We start from the raw sequence: 15,230 nt of genomic DNA, 5'->3' as shown, positions 1-15,230 counted from the left end.
TGAGAGTGGGCTGTTGGGTGGGTAAAAGGTCTGAATTAGTCTACTAAATAAACACAGACTTAACCAGAGGTCAAGGCACAAGAGATTTGTATGTGCTACTATAAAAATTATTTTTTTATGAGAACTTTAATAGAACTATAATGATTCAGTTTTATTAAAGAATATCAAAGTGACATCAATATAGATAAAAGATTAAGCGCAATTAAGGGCTTTTTGCTGACAGGCGAATATATTCATGCTTTTTTTGTAGATGGAGAGGAAATTACATTTTGGGCTATTGAAATTTAGTAACTTGATACAAAATGCATATTCATTTTTGATTAATTTCCAGCTGAACACCGCTTGGCAGTCATCGAAGTCATTTGGTTGAAAGATATTAATATTAACTGAAATCACACAGATCTACGATGTCCATATACATTCCCACAAATACTCCCAACAACATCATTACCTTTATCACACTTCAATGTATGGAGTTTAATCATTATGTGGTGCTCTGCTCATTTTGACCCAGAAAGGCTTCTCCATTTTTCAGAAATGCTAGTTTGTTATTGTAATGTTATTGTAAAGGAAAAAAGGGTGCTGACTCTGCTCACACACGGTTAAATAATAATAATAAAAATGTTACACTTGTGGTGATCATTGTCAAAAATAAATATAAATCATTCATTATGCTAAATTATCACCAAATCCTGTTTTAATCTTGTTTTAGTCAGCTTGTTTTCTTTCAGTGAGCAAAGGCTTGCATTTCCTTTTTTTTTTTTAACTAGGCCTTATTAATGAGCACCTCCATTTTGAGTGAACATTGGTAGAATTATCCACAGCAACATTTTGGTTCGCTCAAAAACTGAGATGCATGAGCTCAGATGACTTTACATGCAGTTTTTTAAAAGGCTGGTCATTTTTGACTATAGCAACACTAAATTAGGTAAAGATTTTCAACACAGCAGGAGATTTAAAGGTAAAGTGTGATGAGCTAAAATGCTGAGCTATTACTCCAGTGTGTGTGTGTGTGTGTGTGTGTGTGTGTGTGTGTGTGAGCACAGGGCATGCTAAAGTCACATCCCCTGGAGCTTTAAGTGTCCCCAAGCTCGCCTTAATGCATTTTCTACACCTGCCTGTGTCTCAGATCTATGGACTCTCTAATGATTTAGAGGCAGCAACAAACCTGTCCCATTTTTAGATGGACATTATTGATAGACTGTCACTTCAGTTTGTAGCTAACTGCTAATAGTTATTTTATAGTGCATATGTCAAATATGATGCGGATTGTGTTCGTTTATTTATTTATTTATATCCATTTTTTTCTATTTCACCACTCTGGAAACCATGATGTTTCCAAGCTGGTGTACTGTAGGAAAGCAACAGATAATAAATATCTTAAAATGAAAATTTGACTTGACATGGCATGGAGCGGTTGAGTGTAAAACAACAGCTGCCAAGAAGCGGACATAATAATCAGTGTTTTACATGTAACATAATGCTAATAATACTAGACCTTGCGAATACAAAATCTCACTTTGAATGACAAAATGAGAGTGCAGTAAACATATAATTCCCTCTGCTTATTAAGATATAACATATCAAGAAAGCATATCCCACCTCCCAATATTAAGTACAATATTAGAGAAACAGAAAATTTCAGAAATACTCAAAAATACCAAACCTACAAAATTTAAACAAAGAGATTTTTAAGACTGCAATTGGAATTATAAAGTTCTGTCTGCATTCTGGGTAGTTTTGAGATATTAAGCTACAAAGTTTTAGTATTCCATTCGACTGTGTATAGAATCTTTTATTGTTTTTTTTTTTTATAAAAAGTCCCAAAAATTTACACAATACAAAAAAATCTATCACAAAGTCTGTCACAAAGTTGTCACAGAATAAGAATATGAATAACAACATTTTGACAAAAATGTCAGATATAACCAGATTAATTATATATTAATAAAGCTTTTGTGTCTGATTATATACATATATATATATTAATTTGACTATCTAACAAAAAAGTTACTTTGCGTATATGTTACTTGCGATTTCTTTCTTATTAAATCTAAAATGTTTTGTTTATTATTAGGGCCCGAGCACCGATGGTGTGAGGACCCTCTTGGAATTGCTCCGTTTATTAGGGCCCGAGCACCGATGGTGTGAGGACCCTCTTGGAATTGCTCCGTTTATTATTATTATTAGGGCTCAAGCCCGAAGGGGCGAAGAGCCCTATTGTTCTTCTAAGGATTATTCTTCTTCTTATTAGGGCTCAAGCCCGAAGGGGCGAAGAGCCCTATTGTTCTTCTAAGGATTATTCTTCTTCTTATTATTATTTTTTTTATTTTTTATTAAACCTTCCGGGGGGTTTTGGAGGCCTTAACATGCTCAAAAACTCTTGAAAATTGGCACACACATTGGAATCTGCGGCCATCAGGACGCCACAGAGACTGGGACCCGGGCGTGGCACAGGGGCTCTACAGCGCCCCCTGGAACACAGTCAGAAATCTTGAACCATAGCTCACACACACTTTCATGTATTTATATGAAACTCAGTACACTTATAGATCTCATTGAGCCGAACAACTTTCGCACTCTATGTCATAGGCTCCGCCCAACAGGAAGTCAGCTATTTAGGGCTGTTTATAAAAAGCATGCTCTGGAATTTGATATACTTGTCATAGGTCTTTTACTTGATTGCCACCAAACTCGGTCAACATGATCTCAAGACATTGGGGATGGAAAATTGCGAGGGGATTTTTGATATCTCGAACGGTTTGCCCATGGCGAGACGTTGAAATTATGGCGAGAAATGAGAAACAGGAAATGTCTAATAACATCCACATACATTTCCTGAATTTGATCCAACTTCATTGGTTTGTTCGTTGTATGATACTGATCGTATATATGTGACTATTAAGAGTCAACATTATAGCGCCACCAACTGGCAGCAGGAAGTGTGTCATTTTCCAAATGCTTTGAATTCAGCATCTTATTTTTACTCTATTTACTTAAAACTTCATCAGAATAATGACAAAACACGGCCGATGTAAATCTGTTGTGGGGATATTGATATCTGATATAGTGTTGCCATGGCAACGTGTCAAACTTGAATGTTCTGTTATGGTGAGTTTGAGGCAGACAACAAGCTCAGATTTACATAAAACTCAAAACACATATCAGTATTAGTGATAACTAGACAATGGCAAAAGCTTTTAAAAGGGCGTGAAGGAGGCACTCTATAGCGCCACCTTTTGTCAAAAGTGGGGGGGTTAGTTTTAGCTACAGACACCAAACTTGGTACATAAATTGTTCTTTTCAAGACGGACAACTTTCTAATTCACAGTCATCAGCTACGACCAACAGGAAGTCGGCTATTTTGATTTGAATATTTAAATTGAGCTCTGATTTAATGCATACTCCTCACAGGGGAAGTACACTATACACACCAAACTTTGTCTACATGAAGAAAAACCATTGAGGAACTTAAATTGCGAACGGATTTTGGTTAGCTTGAACGGTTTTGTCGTGGTGAATTTTTGAAATGACAGTAAAAAGGGAAACATTGATTGTCTTGTATGTTTAAATTGCAGCTTCCAAACACTTCAAAGCATTTTTTTATACAAAGATCAAATCATTCTGAGGAAATATGCATAGTTTCACGACTTTACAACACTGTATGGATAAAAGAAAATTAAAAAACTGTCAGACTTCTCAACTGACATGATCTCACTCTGGCCACCCTGTCTGTGTGAGGGAAGGGAGGGGGAGAGGGAGGGGGAGTGTGAGGGGGTTGGTGACTGTGACAATGTGTGTGGACTGTAGGGAGGGGCTGTCTGGCAGAGAGAGAGAGAGAGAGACCTAATCATCCCTTTAATAATCAGGAAAAAAAAAATCTGTATTTTAAATTGTTTTTGTTTTTGTTGTTGCTAATGGTGGTGTTTTTTCCTTTCAATACAGGTTAAGAAATCTCTTAGGCCTTATCCTTTTCTGACAGTTTTAGGGATTTAAAAACTCTTTTTTTTTTAAATCCTAAGAACCCTAATTTGTGCTGCAAATAATAATTTCAAACTCATTTGATACTGACCTATGACAACCTGTGACGTGACATGACATTTATTAATCTCATGTATGTAACAGTAAAACTCTTCAACTGACAGATAAAGCTGCAATGCAAGCAAAACTATTTCACAAATGCTTATAGGTCATTAAAATAATTACAAAACACTAATACATTATTTAAGGATTTGGTAACACTGTAAAATAATGTCTAATTTGTTAACATTATGCAGTATAACATAGAATGCAGTCTTCGTAGGGCACCAACTCCCAGAGGGGGCACCATCCCAGTTGCTCAAAAAAAAAAAAAAACATGCGCCATTCTCCCATCCGCGCTCGCGACCGCTCACACCTCATGTTTGCGGCTGAATGTTCGTAATTGATGGATGGACATCTATGCCTGGGTATAGGACATCAGCAATCCGGCACAGAGAAAAGAAAACTAAAGAAAATAAAACAGGCATAAAGTTGTCTTGACATTGGACTTTCTAGAGTCTCAAATTTAGGGCCGGTCTCTAAAGTTACATGTGATATTGTTATACACTTTTCTAACGTCAGTAGCATTTGAAGAGAATGACTTACAGTCATAAAAACAACTGTAATTGTTCATCTAGGTGACAGCTATAATGCACAATTAAATTTAAATGTTTGATATTTATTACAACAAACTGTAAGTCATATGTAAATTATGCAACTTTTTCACATGGGCTCAAATGCAAATTTGAAGCTCAATAGCATTTGAGAAGAAAGACTTGCAGTCACAAAGCAATTGTAATGTGTTCATATAGGTGTAAGCTACAATGCACACCTTATACATTTTTTATAAATATTAAAATAAAGTGTTACTAAAGTTATATATATTGTTCTGTGTATGTGATTTCAAAGTCTAGATTGGTCGGATTAACCCTTTAACTGCCGCATCCCTTAAAACTGATTGTCAGAGGGTTACTGTAAATGCTGTAAATTTTATTGTGGATTTATGATCAAATCAGCCTGTAAATGAATCATACTCCTCCAAGAAGACACAAGTAGTTCACACCAAACTTTTTCAACATGATGCCAATATACTGAAGATGTTAAATTGCGAATGGGTTTAGGATACCTTAAATGGTGTGGCCATACCGATTTATTAAAGTAACATAAAAAAATACAATAGTTATTTTACTATATCTTTAACATTCTTTATTCCAACTCTTCATAATTTTTTATATACGTAGAAGTCATCATTTGAAAGAAGCACAGTAAGTTTCATAGCTTTATCATTTTCAAGAGCCAGCTTAAAATTAAAACTATCATAACATATAAATCAAGCTTGCAATTCTTAGTACCAATAATGGCCACCAGATGGCGCTATATGATTACTTTTAAATAATTATTGTAGAAACAAGTATGATTTAAATCATTTATAGAAATCTTTCAAAGAAAAATAATATGTATTTTACTGATAAAATGACCCTCACTTAATTAGAATAATATGCTGAAGTATTGTGAAATACTGTATATTAAGAATAATTCTTTATAGGCTTTATGGACAGATAAGTTTGGAGTGACTCTTGAAGGATCAGCACCACATCCTCTTTTACCACTGTTTAAAGAATTTATCTTACAGAACAGGTGCGAATGAATTTTGGATAGCTTGAATGGTTTTGTCATGGTGATTTTTTGAAATAACAGTAAAAAAGGAACCAGTAAATGTCTTTTATTTTTTTAAGTGCAGCTTCTAAACACTTCAACAAAATGTACACATAGAAGTCATGCTGAGGAAATATGCATAGTTTCATGACTATACAACACTATATGGATGATAGAAAATTAAAAAACTACCATACATCTGATGTCACTCTGTCCCTCTGTCACTGTGGGTAATGTGTGTGTGTGTGTGTGTGTTTGTGTGTTAAGTGTGTGTGTGTTAAGTGTGTGTGTGTTAAGTGTGTGTGCTGAGTTTGTGTGAATGTGTGGGAGAGGGGATGGGCTTGGTGTCAGAGAGAGAGAGAGAGAGAGAGAGAGAGGGAGGGAGACTTAATCATCTCTTTAATCACCAGCAGAAAAAAAAGCAATTTTGTGTTGTTGTTGTTTTTTCATCATTACAGCTTAAGAAATATCTTAGGCCTCAACATCAACTGTTGCTGCTTTATATAGCCTTCTCCCAAAATTTAAAGTCATTAGTAAGCATTTTATAAATACAGCTATAATTAAATTGTTCATGGTTTATATGCACATTTATTTTGAGGAGATTAAAGGCTGTAATCTTCCTAAAAAAAATAAAAAAATAAAAATAATAAAAATAAACAAACACAGAACTCAGAAACATTTATTTCAAGATGCAATAAAAGAAAACTGTACACTATATATACATATATATACAATTGCATAAATTTATATTTATTTTTTTTTATCAAGTGTACAGCTAATAATAATAATAATAATAATAATAATAATAATAATAATAATGCATTTAATTTAAGGCGCCTTTCAAACCACTCAAGGTCACCGTACAACAAGTAACAACAGTAACAATATTAAAACAAAAAATAACAGCAAATAACAATGTCAATAAAAAACCACAATAATATTAGAATAGCACAACATATTGTGGAATACTATATTAAGACTTTATATATAGGCTTTATGAACAGATAGGTTTTGAGAGATGCTTGAAGTACTAGCATCACCTCCTCTTGTACGACGGTTTGAGGAATATATCTTCCAGATAGTACCGCCGCTCCCTATATGCAGAATACGCAGTCTTCGTAAGGCACCAACTCCCAGAGGGGGCACCATCCCAGTAGCTCAAAAAAAATAAAACATGCGCCATTCTCCCATCCGCACTCGCGACCGCTCGGACATTTGCGGATGAATGTTCGTAATTGATGGATGGACATCTATGCCCGGGTAAAAGACATCAGCAATCCGGCACAGAGAAAAGAAAAATAAAGTAAAAAACAAAACAAAAACAGGCATAAAGTTGGCTTGACATTGGACATTCGAGAGTCTCAAATTTAGGGACCGTCTCTAAAGTTACATGTGATATTGTTATACACTTTTCTAACGTCAGTAGCATTTGAAGAGAATGACTTACAGTCATAAAAACAACTGTAATTGTTCATCTAGGTGACAGCTATAATGCACCATTAAATTGAATGTTTGATATTTATTAAAACAAACTGTAAGTCATATGTAAATTATGCTACTTTTTCACATGGGCTCAAAAGCAAATTTGAAGCTCAATAGCATTTGAGGAGAAAGACTTGCAGTCATAAACCAATTGTAATGTGTTCATTTAGGTGTCAGCTACGATGCACAACTTATACATTTTTTATATATATTAAAATAAAGTGTTACTAAAGTTATATATATTGTTCTGTGTATGTGATTTCAAAGTGTAGATGGGTCGGATTAACCCTTTAACTGCCATATCCCTTAAAATTTGATTGCCAGAGGGTTACTGTAAATGCTTATGCCCGCTGGACACAGTTTTCCCGATGCCACCGGGGTGGCGTTGCACTGACGGCTTGAGCCCGCCATCGCTGCTTGCAGCTATATTTATTATTATTTTTTTTATTTTTTATTAAACCTTCCGGGGGTTTTTGGAGGCCTTAACATGCTCAAAAACTCTTGAAAATTGGCACACACATTGGAATCTGCGGCCATCAGGACGCCACAGAGACTGGGCCCCGGGCGTGGCACAGGGACTCTACAGCGCCCCCTGGAACACAGTCAGAAATCTTGAACCATAGCTCACACACACTTTCATGTATTTATATGAAACTCAGTACACTTATAGATCTCATTGAGCCGAGCAACTTTCGCACTCTATGTCATAGGCTCCGCCCAACAGGAAGTCAGCTATTTAGGGCTGTTTATAAAAAGCATGCTCTGGAATTTGATATACTTGTCATAGGTCTTTTACTTGATTGCCACCAAACTCGGTCAACATGATCTCAAGACATTGGGGATGGAAAATTGCGAGGGGATTTTTGATATCTCGAACGGTTTGCCCGTGGCGAGGCGTTGAAATTATGGCGAGATATGAGAAACAGGAAATGTCTAATAACATCCACATACATTTCCTGAATTTGATCAAACTTCATTGGTTTGTTCGTTGTATGATACTGATCGTATATATGTGACTATTAAGAGTCAACATTATAGCGCCACCAACTGGCAGCAGGAAGTGTGCCATTTTCCAAATGCTTTGAATTCAGCATCTTATTTTTACTCTATTTACTTAAAACTTCATCAGAATAATGACAAAACACGGCCGATGTAAATCTGTTGTGGGGATATTGATATCTGATATAGTGTTGCCATGGCAACGTGTCAAACTTGAATGTTCTGTTATGGTGAGTTTGAGGCAGACAACAAGCTCAGATTTACATAAAACTCAAAACACATATCAGTATTAGTGATAGCTAGACAATGGCAAAAGCTTTTAAAAGGGCGTGAAGGAGGCACTCTATAGCGCCACCTTTTGTCAAAAGTGGGGGGGTTAGTTTTAGCTACAGACACCAAACTTGGTACATAAATTGTTCTTTTCAAGACGGACAACTTTCTAATTCACAGTCATCAGCTACGACCAACAGGAAGTCGGCTATTTTGATTTGAATATTTAAATTGAGCTCTGATTTAATGCATACTCCTCACAGGGGAAGTACACTATACACACCAAACTTTGTCTACATGAAGAAAAACCATTGAGGAACTTAAATTGCGAACGGATTTTGGTTAGCTTGAACGGTTTTGTCGTGGTGAATTTTTGAAATGACAGTAAAAAGGGAAACATTAATTGCCTTGTATGTTTAAATTGCAGCTTCCAAACACTTCAAAGCATTTTTTTATACAAAGATCAAATCATTTTGAGGAAATATGCATAGTTTCACGACTTTACAACACTGTATGGATAAAAGAAAATTAAAAAACTGTCAGACTTCTCAACTGACATGATCTCACTCTGGCCACCCTGTCTGTGTGAGGGAAGGGAGGGGGAGAGGGAGGGGGAGTGTGAGGGGGTTGGTGACTGTGACAGTGTGTGTGGACTGTAGGGAGGGGCTGTCTGGCAGAGAGAGAGACAGAGAGACCTAATCATCCCTTTAATAATCAGGAAAAAAAAAATCTGTATTTTAAATTGTTATTGTTTTTGTTGTTGCTAATGGTGGTGTTTTTTCCTTTCATTACAGGTTAAGAAATCTCTTAGGCCTTATCCTTTTCTGACAGTTTTAGGGATTTAAAAACATCCTAAGAACCCTAATTTGTGCTGCAAATAATAATTTCAAACTCATTTGATACTGACCTATGACAACCTGTGACGTGACATGACATTTATTAATCTCATGGATGTAACAGTAAAACTCTTCAACTGACAGATAAAGCTGTAATGCAAGCAAAACTATTTCACAAATGCTTATAGGTCATTAAAATCATTACAAAACACTAATACATTATTTAAGGATTTGGTAACACTGTAAAATAATGTCTAATTTGTTAACATTATGCAGTATAACATAGTATGCAGTCTTCGTAGGGCACCAACTCCCAGAGGGGGCACCATCCCAGTTGCTCAAAAAAAAAAAAAAAAAAAAAAAAAACATGCGTCATTCTCCCATCCGCGCTCGCGACCGCTCACACCTCATGTTTGCGGCTGAATGTTCGTAATTGATGGATGGACATCTATGCCTGGGTATAGGACATCAGCAATCCGGCACAGAGAAAAGAAAACTAAAGAAAATAAAACAGGCATAAAGTTGTCTTGACATTGGACTTTCTAGAGTCTCAAATTTAGGGAAGGTCTCTAAAGTTACATGTGATATTGTTATACACTTTTCTAACGTCAGTAGCATTTGAAGAGAATGACTTACAGTCATAAAAACAACTGTAATTGTTCATCTAGGTGACAGCTATAATGCACAATTAAATTGAATGTTTGATATTTATTACAACAAACTGTAAGTCATATGTAAATTGTGCAACTTTTTCACATGGGCTCAAATGCAAATTTGAAGCTCAATAGCATTTGAGAAGAAAGACTTGCAGTCACAAAGCAATTGTAATGTGTTCATATAGGTGTCAGCTACAATGCACACCTTATACATTTTTTATAAATATTAAAATAAAGTGTTACTAAAGTTATATATATTGTTCTGTGTATGTGATTTCAAAGTCTAGATTGGTCGGATTAACCCTTTAACTGCCGCATCCCTTAAAACTGATTGTCAGAGGGTTACTGTAAATGCTTATGCCCGCTGGGCACAGTTATCCTGATGCCACCGGGGTGGCGTTGCACTGATGGCTTGAGCCCGACATCGCTGCTTGCAGCTATATTTATTATTATTATTATTCTTCTTCTCTAAGATGAATCGCATTTTTGAGGGCCTAAACATGCTCGAAAAGTCATGAAACTTTGCACACACCTCAGAACTGGCGAAAATGTACGTCTGATATGGGTTTCAGAAGTGGGTGTGGCAAAATGGCTCAACAGCGCCACCTATACACGTTCAACGGTGTGCGCCTCGAGCTACGTTTCATGTACATGTATGAAAATTGGTATACACATGTAACTCTCCAATACCTACAAAAAAGTCTCTTGGAGCAAAATCCGAAACCCAACAGGAAGTCGGTTATTTCTAATATTATGAGCAAATTTTGTGTCATTTTTGTCATTTCCATGCGTTGTATTTTAACGAACTCCTCCTAGAGATTAATTCAGATCAACACCAAATTTGGTATGCCTAATCTAAAGGCCTTTGCGATGTTAAATTGCGAAGCTTTTGAGTTTTCGTTAAAGGGCCTGTGTGTGGCGGCCTGGCGAATTTCGATGATTCGCCATGAAACAGGAAGTTGCTATAACTCAGACATACAATGACCAATCTGCCCCAAACTTCACATGTTTGATGAAACTCCTGTCCTGAACAGTTTGACATGACCATATTCAGTTATAGTCATAGCGCCACCTATTGGCAACAGGAAGTGACATATTTTTCGCTGCGACAAACTACTCCTAGAAATTTTTGACATCAATGTTTTTTTTGTCGTCAGTCTAATCTAAAGGCCTGTACGATGTTAAATTGAGAAGATCTTGAGTTTTCGTTAAAGGGCGTGTCCATGGCGCCATGTCAAAGTTCGATGTCTCGCCATGGGAGTAGAAGTTGTTGTAACTCAGTCATAAAATATCAGATCTTGCCCAAACTTCAAATGTTTGATAAGAGTACTGACCTGAACACATCTGGAGGCTAATATTCCATTGGGTGTGGCAAAATGGCTCGATAGCGCCACCTATACATTTTCAATGGAGTGCGCCTCGAGCTACATGTCATATACATGTAGGAAAATCGGTAAACATATGTAACACACCAATAGCTACAAAAAAGTCTCTTGGTACGAAACCCGAATCCCAACAGGAAGTCGGTTATTTTTAATTTTCCCTGCAAAATTGGTGTTGTTTTTGTCATTTTCAGGGGTTGTATTTTAACAAACTCCTCCTAGAGATTTATTCAGATCAACACCAAACTTGGTCAGTGTAATCTAAAGCCCTTTGCCATGTTAAATTGCGAAGGAATTGAGGTTTCGTTAAAGGGCGTGTCCATGGCGGCCTGACAAATTTCGATGATTCGCCATGAAAAATGATGGTGCTATAACTCACACATACAATGTCCAATCCGCCCCAAACTTCACATTTTTGATAAGACTCTTCACCTGAACAGATCTACATGCCAATATTCAGTTATAGTCATAGCGCCACCTATTGGCAACTGGAAGTGACATATTTTACACTGTGACAAACTACTCCTAGAAATTTTATGACATCAATGTCTTTTTTGTGGTCAGTCTAATCTAAAGACCTGTGTGATGTTTAGTTGTGAAGATCTTGAGTTTTTGTTAAAAGGCATGTCCATGTCGCCATGACGAAGTTCGATGTCTCGCCATGGGAATAAAAGATGTTATAACTCAGGCATAAAATGTCCGATCTTGCCCAAACTTCACATGTGTGATAAGGGTCCTGGCTTGAACACATCTGAAGGCCAATATTCCATTATAACGATAGCGCCACCTGCTGGCAACAGGAAGATTGGCACACATATGGAATAAACTTTGATATATTGCACTTATATTTATGAGTTTAAATGCATATTTCTCAACGTACACCTTTTTACTAAAGCCACACGATGGCGGTGAGCCCGGGTGCGAGGGCCCGTTCATCGCTGCTTGCAGCTTTAATTATTATTATTATTATTATTATTATTAGGGCCCGAGCACCGATGGTGTGAGGACCCTCTTGGAATTGCTCCGTTTATTAGGGCCCGAGCACCGATGGTGTGAGGACCCTCTTGGAATTGCTCCGTTTATTATTATTATTATTATTATTATTATTATTATTATTATTCTTCTTCTCCAAAATGAATCGCATTTTTGAGGGCCTAAACATGCTCGAAAAGTCATGAAACTTTGCACACACCTCAGAACTGGCGAAAATTTACGTCTGATATGGGTTTCAGAAGTGGGTGTGGCAAAATGGCTCAACAGCGCCACCTATACACGTTCAACGGTGTGCGCCTCGAGCTACGTTTCATGTACATGTATGAAAATCGGTATACACATGTAACTCTCCACTACCTACAAAAAAGTCTCTTGGAGCAAAATCCGAAACCCAACAGGAAGTCGGTTATTACTAATATTATGAGCAAATTTTGTGTCATTTTTGTCATTTCCATGCGTTGTATTTTAACGAACTCCTCCTAGAGATTCATTCAGATCAACACCAAATTTGGTATGCCTAATCTGAAGGCCTTTGCCATGTTAAATTGCGAAGCTTTTGAGTTTTCATTAATGGGCGTGTCCGTGGCGGCCTGGCGAATTTCAATGATTCGCCATGAAACAGGAAGTTGCTATAACTCAGACATACAATGACCAATCTGCCCCAAACTTCACATGTTTGATGAGACTCCTGACCTGAACAGATTGACATGCCCATATTCAGTTATAGTCATAGCGCCACCTACTGGCAACAGGAAGTGACATATTTTACACTGCAATGAACTACTCCTAGAAATTTTATGACATCAATGTATTTTTTGTGGTCAGTCTAATCTAAAGGCCTGTGCGATATTAAGTTGTGAAGATCTTGAGTTTTCGTTTAAAGGCGTGTCCATGGCGCCGTCACGAAGTTCGATGTCTCGCCATGGGAATAAAAGATGTTATAACTCAGGCATAAAATGTCCGATCTTCCCCAAACTGCACATGTGTAATAAGAGTCCTGGCCTGAACACATCTGAAGGCCAAAATTCCATCAGGTGTGGCAAAATGGCTCGATAGCGCCACCTATACACTTTCAACAGAGTGCGCCTCGAGCTATGTTTCACGTACATGTACAAAAATCGGTATACACATGTAACATACCAATACCTACAAAAAAGTCTCTTGGTACGAAATCCGAATCCCAACAGGAAGTCGGTTATTTAGAATTTTCTCTGCAAAATTGGCGTTGTTTTTGCCATTTTCAGGGGTTGTACTTTAACGAACTCCTCCTAGAGATTTATTCAGATCAACACCAAACCTGGTCAGTGTAATCTTAAGCCCTTTGCAATGTTAAATTGCGAAGATCTTTAGATTTCGTTAAAGGGCGTGTCCATGGCGGCCTGACAAATTTCGATGTTTCGCCATGAAAAAGGAAGTTGCTGTAACTCAGACATACAATGTCCAATCTGCCCCAAACTTCACATGTTAGATAAAACTTCTGCCCTTAACAGATCTACATGCCCACATTCAGTTATAGTCATAGCGCCACCTATTGGCAACAGGAAGTGACATGTTTTACGCTGCAACAAACTACTCCTATAATTATTTTGAGATTAACATATATTTTGTGGTCAGTCTAATCTAAAGGCCTGTGCAATGTTAACTTTGTAGATCTTGAGTTTTTGTTAAAGGGCGTTTCCATGGCGCCATGACAAAATTTGATGTCTTGCCACAGCAAGAGAAGTTGTTGTAACTCAAGCATAAAATGTTCAATCTTCCCCAAACTTCACATGTTTGATAAGAGTCCTGGCCTGAACACATCTGAAGGCCAATATTCCATTATAATGATAGCGCCACCTGCTGGCAACGGTAAGATTGGCACATATATGGGATATCCTTTGATATATTCCACTGATATTTAGGACATTAAATGCATTTTTCTCAACGTTCACCTTTTTACTAAAGCAACACGATGGCGGTGAGCCCGGGTGCGAGGGCCCGTTCATCGCTGCTTGCAGCTTTAATTATTATTATTATTATTATTATTATACTTCTCCAAAATGAATCGCATTTTTGAGGGCCTAAACATACTCAAAAAGTCATGAAACTTTGCACACACCTCAGAACTGGCGAAAATTTACATCTGATATGGGTTTCAGAAGTGGGTGTGGCAAAATGGCTCGACAGCGCCACCTATACACGTTCAACGGTGTGCGCCTCGAGCTATGTTTCACGTACATGTATGAAAATCGGTACACATGTGTAACTCTCCAGTACCTACAAAAAAGTCTCTTAGAGCAAAATTCTAAACCCAACAGGAAGTCGGTTATTTTTAATATTATGAGCAAATTTTGTGTCATTTTTGCCATTTCCATGCGTTGTATTTTAACGAACTCCTCCTAGAGACTTATTCAGATCAACACCAAGTTTGGTATGCCTAATCTAAAGGCCTTTGCGATGTTAAATTGCGAAGCTTTTGAGTTTTCGTTAATGGTCGTGTCCGTGGCGGCCTGGCGAATTTTGATGATTCGCCATGAAACAGGAAGTTGCTATAACTCAGACATACAATGACCAATCTGCCCCAAACTTCACATGTTTGATGAGTCTCCTGACCTGAACAGATTGGCATGCCCATATTCAGTTATAGTCATAGCGCCACCTACTGGCAACAGGAAGTGACATATTTTACACTGCGATGAACTACTCCTAGAAATTTTATGACATCAATGTATTTTTTGTGGTCAGTCTAATCTAAAGGCCTGTGCGATGTTAAGTTTTGAAGATCTTGAGTTTTCGTTAAAAGGCGTGTCCATGGCGCCGTCACGAAGTTCGATGTCTCGCCATGGGAATAAAAGATGTTATAACTCAGGCATAAAATGTCCGATCTTCCCCAAACTTCACATGTGTGATAAGAGTCCTGGCCTGAACACATCTGAAGGCCAAAATTCCATCAGGTG

The sequence above is a fragment of the Carassius gibelio genome, chromosome A7 (assembly GCF_023724105.1).
Source record: "Carassius gibelio isolate Cgi1373 ecotype wild population from Czech Republic chromosome A7, carGib1.2-hapl.c, whole genome shotgun sequence".
Taxonomy (NCBI): Eukaryota; Metazoa; Chordata; class Actinopteri; order Cypriniformes; family Cyprinidae; genus Carassius; species Carassius gibelio.
This window is presented reverse-complemented; position numbering follows the sequence as displayed.